General features: G+C 48.7%; 1 long non-coding RNA gene across 1 annotated transcript; it reads right to left on the bottom strand.

Moving 5' to 3' along the window:
* Positions 1–117: 117 nt before the first annotated feature.
* LOC118496312 lies at positions 118–3,797 on the bottom strand. The gene is made up of 3 exons (XR_004898864.1): positions 3,787–3,797; positions 3,672–3,675; positions 118–190 (listed from the first exon to the last, which is right to left on the bottom strand). It is a non-coding gene; the product is annotated as an uncharacterized LOC118496312 (long non-coding RNA).
* Between the last annotated feature and the right edge of the window lie 5,503 nt (positions 3,798–9,300).

Raw genomic sequence — 9,300 nt, forward strand, 5'->3', positions numbered from 1 at the left:
TTTTGCAGATTTGCCTCATTAAATGTATACGTATGTTCAGACATCATGCATTTTCTGTTGTGTATTACGAGGATAATGAATTGGAATGTCTTGTGTTTAGATTTTGTTTGTCCTTGGCCACACAACATTCCGCAATGGGAGAATAACGTGCTGTGGTCTATTGGCATTTCTTTAAACTAATCACAATCGTCTTGGACGCAGGCCCGGTGCCTCTGCAAAATATCCTTGGGAATGAACTTGTTTTGGTAGAAGAGTTGCATGTAGGGAGGTGAGCTCTGAAATTAAAATGGCTGTTGAGTGTATGATGAGAATTTTACTCCAAAAAATTGTCAGTTGCTCGGAGGACGTTTCCCGAATTGACTGGAGTTTAGAATGCCAACACAAAGAAAGCACCAGACTAGCAGTAAGAAAATGTAGGCGCCCAATTAACATAGTTTCTTTGCATCTTTCCTCGTTGGAAGTTTCCAATTTCTGAGTACAATGGAAAGCATTGGCAGTGACAAGCTCCACCTGGGCAGATGGGAGAAAACCAACATCTGCTGACTGAAATAAAAAGCATCACTAACGGTGCGCTCCATTTAATTAAATTTAGGGCGGAAAGTTGCCACAGACACTTAGATTGTATTATTTGACAAAGCAGCAAATGCAAGCACTTTCATTAGTGGGTCAAATGCTCAATTACCATTGTTTTAACTAACTTTTTGGTAGATAGGTACTTTCTTGACAATTAACTACATGAAAATCTTACAAACAATAACTTTAACACATACACACATTTCCACACACACCTAAGGATATAATAGGCTTTACTTATTTATGTTTGGGTTAATGATTACATAAGCATATGTATTTATGGCGCCTGCAATATCTTTGTTTACACTGAAGGTCCAGCTAACCAGCACGAGTTTAAATACACCTACAGTAATGACAGGAACTTCAGAAATTGGGATGGCACTACACTGTACCGTTTAATCCTAAATTCTCCTCAGCTGAGATTTCATTAAATGCTTCTGTGTAAGTCATCTAATTATCATGAACCTTCTTCACGTTTGTGAATAAGAGCTGTGCTGCTCCTGAGTTTTTCAATTACTACCCTGCAGCCAATCAAAATTGAGTATTCACCCTGACCATGGTATATTCAATATGAACAATATTTAAATTTGTTTATTACACAGCATTGTTGAATACTTGATTTTGATTGGTCAATCATGGTATTCTACAGTCCGTTACTTTTGTTTAACAGACCATTGCTAAGTATAACAGTTTTGTGTTGCTAAAATAACGACTAGTCTCAACTTTCAATGCATCAACTCACTCGTTTATTTCCGGAAACAAAAACAAAACAGCGCACACCTTGGGAGGCCTTTCAGTGTCAAAATGTGCAATGTAATAGGACAAGAACTGTATATATGTATACTGTATGTATTACGTGAACACAACATTTCCCCCCCCTTCCGAATGTTCAGACGTGAAAGGTAGCAACAAAGTCTTCGAAGTGCCCAAAGCGTGTACAGACCCTGACAGGGCAGGGCTCAGGAACAAGGGGGGCCGGCAGCGGGGCTGAAGCTGGAGTGGGGCACTGAGCAGTCGGTACAGGTTGGTGCCGCAATGAGATCCGGCACATGAGGGGCCAGCCCAGTTGCAGGGTTGCTCTGCTCCACCGGCCCAGTTGCTGGGTTGCTCTGCTCCACCCCTGTCAGGTGAGGTTGGTGAAGAGGGGAGGGCACTCCGCGCAAGCAGCTGGCGTGCCAACGGGAACCATCAGTCAGCTGAAATGAAGCTGGGCCGAGCTGCCGACTGCCTACTGGTACAGAGCTGACCAGAATGATGACAGCTTGTTAGCTCTGTGGGGCCGGCGGGCTCTGACCCAGTCTGACACTCTGATAGCAGGCCACTTAGCCTTGTGCTTCTCATCGAACCTCCGCTTCATGGAACTCTGTTGTCTCTTGACATGAGACTTGACTGCTACTGGGCATGGCCGTGGGCCCGCGGCCATTGGTGGACAGAGTCTTGACAGGGGAAGCACAAGCTCCCTTTTCAGCATGAGTGCGGCAGGAGAGACCCCTGTTGTAGAGTGGGCAGTTGCTCTGTAGTGGAGGAGGGTCTGTGAGGGCCATCAAGGAGTATCCCTCAGACATGTGAGCATGCAGTCCATTTTTCAGGGATTGGTTGAATTGTTCCACCCCCCCGTTGGCTTGGGGGTGATAGACGGAGGTCCGGATATGGGTAACACCCTTGTTGTCGAGGAAGGTGGTGAACTCCAAGGACAGGAACTGAGGACCAAGGTGTCCCTGATGTGCCATTTGCAAGACACACCCTCTGAGGGCCACTAGGATGACAGCACAGAGGCCACGGGCGATGCAGGCCTCACCCCAGCATGACAGTTCATGCTTCACTCGATAGTATGGCTCCAGTTCTGGTGGGTCGCGGGCAGGCCAACCATGTCTGATGTAGTCACGAAGCATGCTGAAGACGGGCTCGGCTGCTGTGTCCTTCAGTGGTGAGTGGACCAGGTGCACTACCTCCTCCTCATCCTCTGGAGAGACAGCAGAGCACTGGGTGGCGGCAGGGCGGGATAGAAAATCTGCTACAACATTAGTCTTGCCAGGCGTGAATTGTAGCTGAAAGTCATACTGCTGCAGGCGGTCTGACCATCTGTAGAGGCGAAGGGGCCTGTGTCCTCTGCCCGAAGTGGACATCAGGGCTGTCATGGCCTGGTGGTCCGTCCGTAGGGTAAAAGACCGTCCATACAGGTACAAATGCCACCTCTCGCACGCCCAAATGCAGGCGAGGGCCTCCCTCTCACCCACTGAGTATTTCTGCTCAGTGGGGCTGAGCGCCCGGGAGGCGAAGGCTACAGGCCTCTCCACGCCGTCATGGAGCTGTGACAGAACGGCGCCCAAAGCCACAGCAGACGCATCACAGGTCACGAATGTGGGGCAGTCCAGCCGGAAGTGTGCCAGGATCAGAGACGTGGTGAGGAGACGCTTCAGTTCGTCAAAACCTGCCTGGCATTCAGGAGTCCAGATCCAGGAAGCATTCTGCCTGAGCAGCATCCTCAGCGGGGCCGTGACGGAGGAGTACTGACGCAGGAAACGCATGTAGTAGGCTGTCATCCCCAAGAATGAAGCCAGCTGCGAGGCTGTTGTGGGGGTGGGGACTGCGCTGATGGCTGCCACATTCGACTGGAGAGGGGAGATACCATCTGCGGACACATGGAACCCGACAAAATCAATGGCCGGTGCGGAGAACGTACACTTCTCAGTGTTCAAGGTGACATGGTGGTGGCTGAGGGAGTCAAAAACCTGTTCCAGGTGGGCATTGTGCGTGTCAAACATCTGGCCCGTGTACCACAATGTTGTCCAAATAGGCCACGGTACCGGGGTAGCTGGCGAGGATTGTGGACATGATCTTCTGGAAACAGCTTGGCGCTTAACTGAGCCCAAAAGGCATCCTCGTATAGCGGTACAGGCCAGTATGGGTGATAAAAGCCGTCAGGTTCCGACTCTCCGGGTGCAGAGGAATTTGTAGGTAGCCCTGACTTAAGTCCAACGAAAAGATCCAGGAGCCATAGAAGTGGGTCGTGAGTTCTTCTGTCGTCGGGAGAGGGTACTTGTCAGGTACCACTGCCTTGTTGACCTCGCGAAGGTTGACGCAGACTCTCAGTTCACCTGACTTCTTCCTGGCGATGACGAGGTTGGACACCCACGGAGAGGCATCAATGGGTTCTATGATGCCATCAGGCTGGAGCTCCTGTGTAACGCTGTCCCGCAGAGCCAGGGGAACACGCCGAACGGGCTGGACCACGGGAGGCATGCTGTGGTGTAGGAGCGGTTTGTGTGTGAATGAGGTGAGGCACCCAAGGCCATTGAACAGTTCAGGCCGGCTTTGTTGCCAAGGGGAACCCACTTGTAGTATTTGTGTTCCGTTGTTGTCCTGTAGGGTAAAGCCAAGGCTGAGAAAGAGGTCAAGGCCCATGATGTTCTCGCTGCGGCGCGTAATGTGGAATGGGAAGCAGTCCACAGTTGTAGAGGTGTAGCGAACTGGGAGGTAAAGTAGACCGACAACGTTGATTTTGCTGCGGCCGTAGCCACAGAGAGCAGTGGATGGGGGCTGCAGCTGTCTGTTTGGGAAGAGTAGGTTACAGGTGTCAACATTCAGCAGTGACACCTTGGCCCCAGTGTCGAGGAGAAGAGGGACACAGCAGCCATCCAGGTATACGGGGCACCTGGAGAAGGTCCCTGGGTGGGGGCCTATGGTGCGCACTGACACCGCCGGGTCATGTGACTGTTCAGGGTAGTCAGCTGGAGCAAACCGGCACCATTTAGCAAAGTGGTTAGGTTTCTGACAGCTTCTGCATGTTTGGCCCCTAGCAGGGCAGTCCTGAGCCCTTGTGGCATGACGGGTGGAGCCACAATTCCCACAGCGTCTCTGCTGGCGTGTTTGCTGGCGTGTTTGCTGGGGGTGCGCGACCTGTATAGCAGCAGGGTCGGCCAGGTTGTCTGAGCTTGATAGCTGTTGCACTGGCTGTTCCATAACGGCAGTATGAGACTTGTTTTCTACTATTTTAGCAGCACATTGAGTTGCCGCCTCCACCTGTAAGGCGAGTGTTAGTGCATCATCAAGTGACAGTGTTGCATCTTTGAGTAACAACTCCTCCTGAACTCTGGAATTAGACGTTTTTTCAATGAGCTGGTCTCGAGTAAGTTCATCCCTCATGACGCCGAAATTACAGCACTGTGCTAAGGCTTTTAAATCTGCTACAAACTGCCTAGCAGACTCACCAGGGCGCTGACATCTTTGTCTGAACTCCAGCTGCCGAAAGAGGATGTTCTGTGACTTCACAAAATGTCCAGTCAAAGCCATAATGACAGCATTGTAAGTGTCCAGAGTACCATTGAACGTGTTGAAAATCCTGTTCCCCTCCACTCCCAGCAAGTGCAGTAGGATAGCGCGCTTCCTCGTGCTAGCAGCATTATCCAATCCAATGGCTAAAAGGTACAGTTCAAAAGACGTTTTCCACTGATTCCAAGGAACGACAGGTTCGCCAAGGAGGGGAAGAAAATAGTTTGGAGGTGGCAGAGATCAGAATTAGCCATCCTCGTCGCCAATGTTGTGTTGCTAAAATAACGACTAGTCTCAACTTTCAATGCATCAACTCACTCGTTTATTTCTGGAAACGAAAACAAAACAGTGCACTACTACGGTGGCCTTTCAGTGTCAAAATGTGCAACGTAAAACAGGCATCCTGAATAATAGGACTAGAAGTGTATATATGTATACTGTATGTATTACGTGAACACAACAAACAGACTGTTGCCGTGGACGGAGTTCAGATCATTGACTTGGACCATTTTTAAATTTAAATAATTGTGCTCATACGGAGCTCATTATGCTGTTCAGCGGATCAAATTGACAGAGAGGGTGGAGGAATCAGGGATCGCTAACAGTGCTAATGGAAAAGGTGCTAACAGAGCATTAATTAGTTCCATGGTTAACTCGTACTCACCGGGGCCACCTGGCTTCTGCCGGAGAGCAGTGCTCATCAGCTCTTCAGGCTGATTCATCACCCTGTCGGGGTTCTAATTCGCAATAATGACCGGTTCGCTTTACATTATCCCTTACATAGAGAATTAGAATGCCAAGGACCTGAAGTCATAGGAAGCTCAGCATTATAAAACTAACCTTGTGAAGACATTACGAAGATCCAATATGCTTTTTGGTACGTATTAAGTTACCACACACTACAGTGTCTGTCATATTCAGACTGACATGTATAAAGTACTAGAGACCCAGACGTGAGTAAAAGTACAAGTGCTCTATGAAAAAAGTGACTTGAGTAGAAGTTTAAGTGCTCTTTAAGCACCACACTTAAGTACAATAATAATAATAATAATAATAATACATTGAATTTATATAGCGCTTTTCAAAGACTCAAAGTCGCTTTACAGGGGAGGTAGATTACAAAAACAGAACAAAACAAAACAAGATTCAGGCACAGATGAAAAGGGGAGGAGGGCGGGGGGCTACGGATAGGCAGTGGTGAAGAGATGGGTCTTGAGGCGGGACTGGAAGATGGAGAGGGACTCAAAGGTGCAGATCTCTTGGGGGAGGGAGTTCCAGAGCCTGGGAGCTGCTCTAGAGAAGGCTCTGTCCCCAAAACTGCGGAGGTTGGACTTGTGGATACAGAGGAGACCAGCTGAGGTGGATCTGAGGGACCGTGAGGGTTGATACGGGGAGAGGAGGTCAGTGAGGTATGAGGGGGCCAGATGGTGGAGGGCTTTGTAGGTGAGGACCAGGATTTTGTAGGTGATGCGGTGGGAGATAGGAAGCCAGTGGAGTTGTTTTAGGACTGGAGTGATGTGGTGCCAGGATTTGGAGCAGGTGATGAGTCGGGTGGCTGAGTTCTGGACCAGTTGGAGCTGGTTGATGTTGGTAGAGCTGATGCCGAGGAGAAGTAAGTTGCAGTAGTCCAGTCGGGAGGAGATGAATGCGTGAATGAGTCTTTCAGCAGCGGGGGGTATGAGAGAGGGTCTGATTTTGGCGATGTTGCGGAGGTGAAAGAATGAGGTTTTAATGACATGACGGATGTGGGGCTCAAGGGAGAGGGTAGAATCAAAGATAACGCCAAGGTTGCGGGCCTGGGGATATGGGGAGACAATGGTGCCGTCGATGGTGAGAGTGGGGTTATTGGTTTTGCTGAGTGTGAATTTGGAGCCTATGAGGAGGAATTCTGTTTTGTCGCTGTTGAGTTTGAGGAAGTTGTGTTGTATCCAAGTTTTAATAGCTGACAGACAGGAGTTGATGTGGGAGAGGGGAGGATTGTGGGGGGATTTGGTGCTGAGGTAGATCTGGGTGTCATTGGCATAGCAGTGGAAGTCCAGGTTGAAGTGGCGGAGTATCTGACCAAGAAGGAGGATGTAGATGATGAAGAGGAGGGGGCCGAGTACGGAGCCTTGGGGAATGCCTTGAGTGACTGTGGCTGTGGCAGAGGTGTGGTTATGGAGAGAGATGAAGTGGGATCTGTTGGATAGGTAGGAGTGGAGCCAGCTGAGTGCAGTACCTTCGATACCGAGGTCTTTGAGTCTGGTGAGCAGGATGTTATGGCTCACGGTATCGAAGGCTGCACTCAGGTCGAGGAGGATGAGGATGTTGAGGGAACCGGTGTCAGCAGAGGTGAGGAGGTCGTTGAGGACTTTGAGGAGAGCAGTTTCTGTGCTGTGGAGGGGGCAAAAACAAGATTGGAGGGGTTTGAATTGGTTATTGGCATGAAGATGGGTTTGTAGTTGTGCGGCGACTATACGTTCCAGGGTTTTAGACAGAAAGGGGAGGTTGGATATTGGGTGGTAGTTGTTGAGGGAGGAGGGATCCAGACCAGGTTTTTTAAGGATTGGGGTGACAGCGGCAGTTTTGAAGGCAGAGGGGACAGTCCCAAGGGACAGCGAGGAGCTGAAGAGGTTAGTGAGATAGGGGCATAGGACAGGGGGAGGCAAGACTTCAGGAGTGGAGTAGGGAGGGGGTCAAGGGAGCAGGTAGTGGGTTTGGAAGAGCTGATGAGTTTGGAGATTTCAGGAGGAGTGACCGGGTCGAACTGGGAGAGGAGGCAGTGAGGAGGAGGGGTCGGGAGGTCAGGAGAGATGGGGAGAGGAGGGGTCATGGTGGGTGCTGGAGTAGATCCTGGGAGGTCAGATACAGGGGATAGAGATTTGTAAATTATGTTGCTTTTGTCAGCAAAAAAGTGGAGGAATGAGTTGCAGAGATCCGGAGTTGAGGTAGGGAGGGTGTTGGTCTGAGGCTTGATGAGGTTGTTCATTGTGGAGAAGAGGGTTCTGGGGTTTTGGCAGGGGTCGGTGAGGATGGTGGAGAAGTAGGCAGATTTGGCAGCAATGATTTTCAGAGTGCAGGTGTGTACCAGGGTGAAGAGGTGTTAAAAGTGACGTTTTTTGTTTTGAGGGGGGCCAGGGTGTTGAGGGAGGTAGACAAGGTGGAGTTGAGGTGGTTTGTGAGATCATCAGGTGAGGTGAGGGTTGAGTCCAGGTGGAGAGTGGTGGAGAGCAGGTCAGAGAGATGGTGGGGATCGATTGATTTAAGGTTGCGGAAGGTGATTTCTCTGAGGAGGCGGGGGCGTGGGGGTGGAGAAGGGATGGTGAACCGTATTGTCACGGGGCGGAAGTAGATTTTATTTAAGCATGCTTTTACTTGAAGTGCTGTGTTTTTACTATTTGCTGTGTTTTTTTTTTATATTGCATGCTTTTATTTTGAAACGTGTGGTGTGTGCTTTTAATGTTGGTTTTACTTCCGCCAGTGAACATTTTAGTAATTAGGACTTAAGGACTTGCACCTGGGAGCCAGAGAGGGGATTGACTGGTTTTTAGATAAAAAAGGCAGAACAGCAACAGAAGAGAGCAAAGAAGGGGAAAAAGAAGGAGGAAGAAGCACATGGAAAAAGGAGGATGACGACACTGGGAACATGGAGAAGAGACGGAGGGAGACGCAGCTGCGAGCACAACAGACGGAACAGAACAGGAGGAATTTTAATTGTTTTATGCCTTTTTTTAAATAAATTGTTATTCCTCAACTGGGTTTTATTCACTTGTTTTAAATACACTAGTTTAACTGCTCTCCCCCAGTAATAAGGACCTGTTTTAATATAACTGTATAACTCCCAAACTCGTAAATTAAAGCAAATCTCGCGCAAACTTGAAAGTAAATGGCGTTCCACCAAACTGGAAGAATCTCGTTTAGACTGGCAAGACAGTCTGAAAACCTATAGGAAGACCCTAAGAAAGGCCAGATCAGACTACTATTCATCACTAATAGAAGAAAATAAGAACAACCCAAGGTTTCTTTTCAGCACTGTAGCCAGGCTGACAGATAGCCACAGCTCTATTGAGCCATCTATTCCTATAGCTCTGAGTAGTGATGACTTCATGAGTTTCTTTAACGATAAAATTATAACAATTAGAGATACTATTCATCACCTCTTGCCCCCAACCTCTAATGGGTCACCTTTAACTGACAGACTGCTAGAAAGAACGACTAAACCTGACATATACTTCGATTGCTTTTATCCTATAAACCCTCAACAATTAATGCTAAAGGTCTCTTCAGCAAAGCCATCTACCTGTCTCTTGGACCCCATCCCAACGAGGCTACTTAAAGAAGCGTTACCCGTGGTTAACACTTCATTGCTAGATATGATAAATATGTCTTTATTGACAGGTTATGTACCGCAGTCATTTAAAGTAGCTGTGATAAAACCTCTACTGAAAAAACCCACCCTCGATCCTGAGGTCTTAG

The sequence above is a fragment of the Sander lucioperca genome, chromosome 11 (genome assembly GCF_008315115.2).
Source record: "Sander lucioperca isolate FBNREF2018 chromosome 11, SLUC_FBN_1.2, whole genome shotgun sequence".
Taxonomy (NCBI): domain Eukaryota; kingdom Metazoa; phylum Chordata; class Actinopteri; order Perciformes; family Percidae; genus Sander; species Sander lucioperca.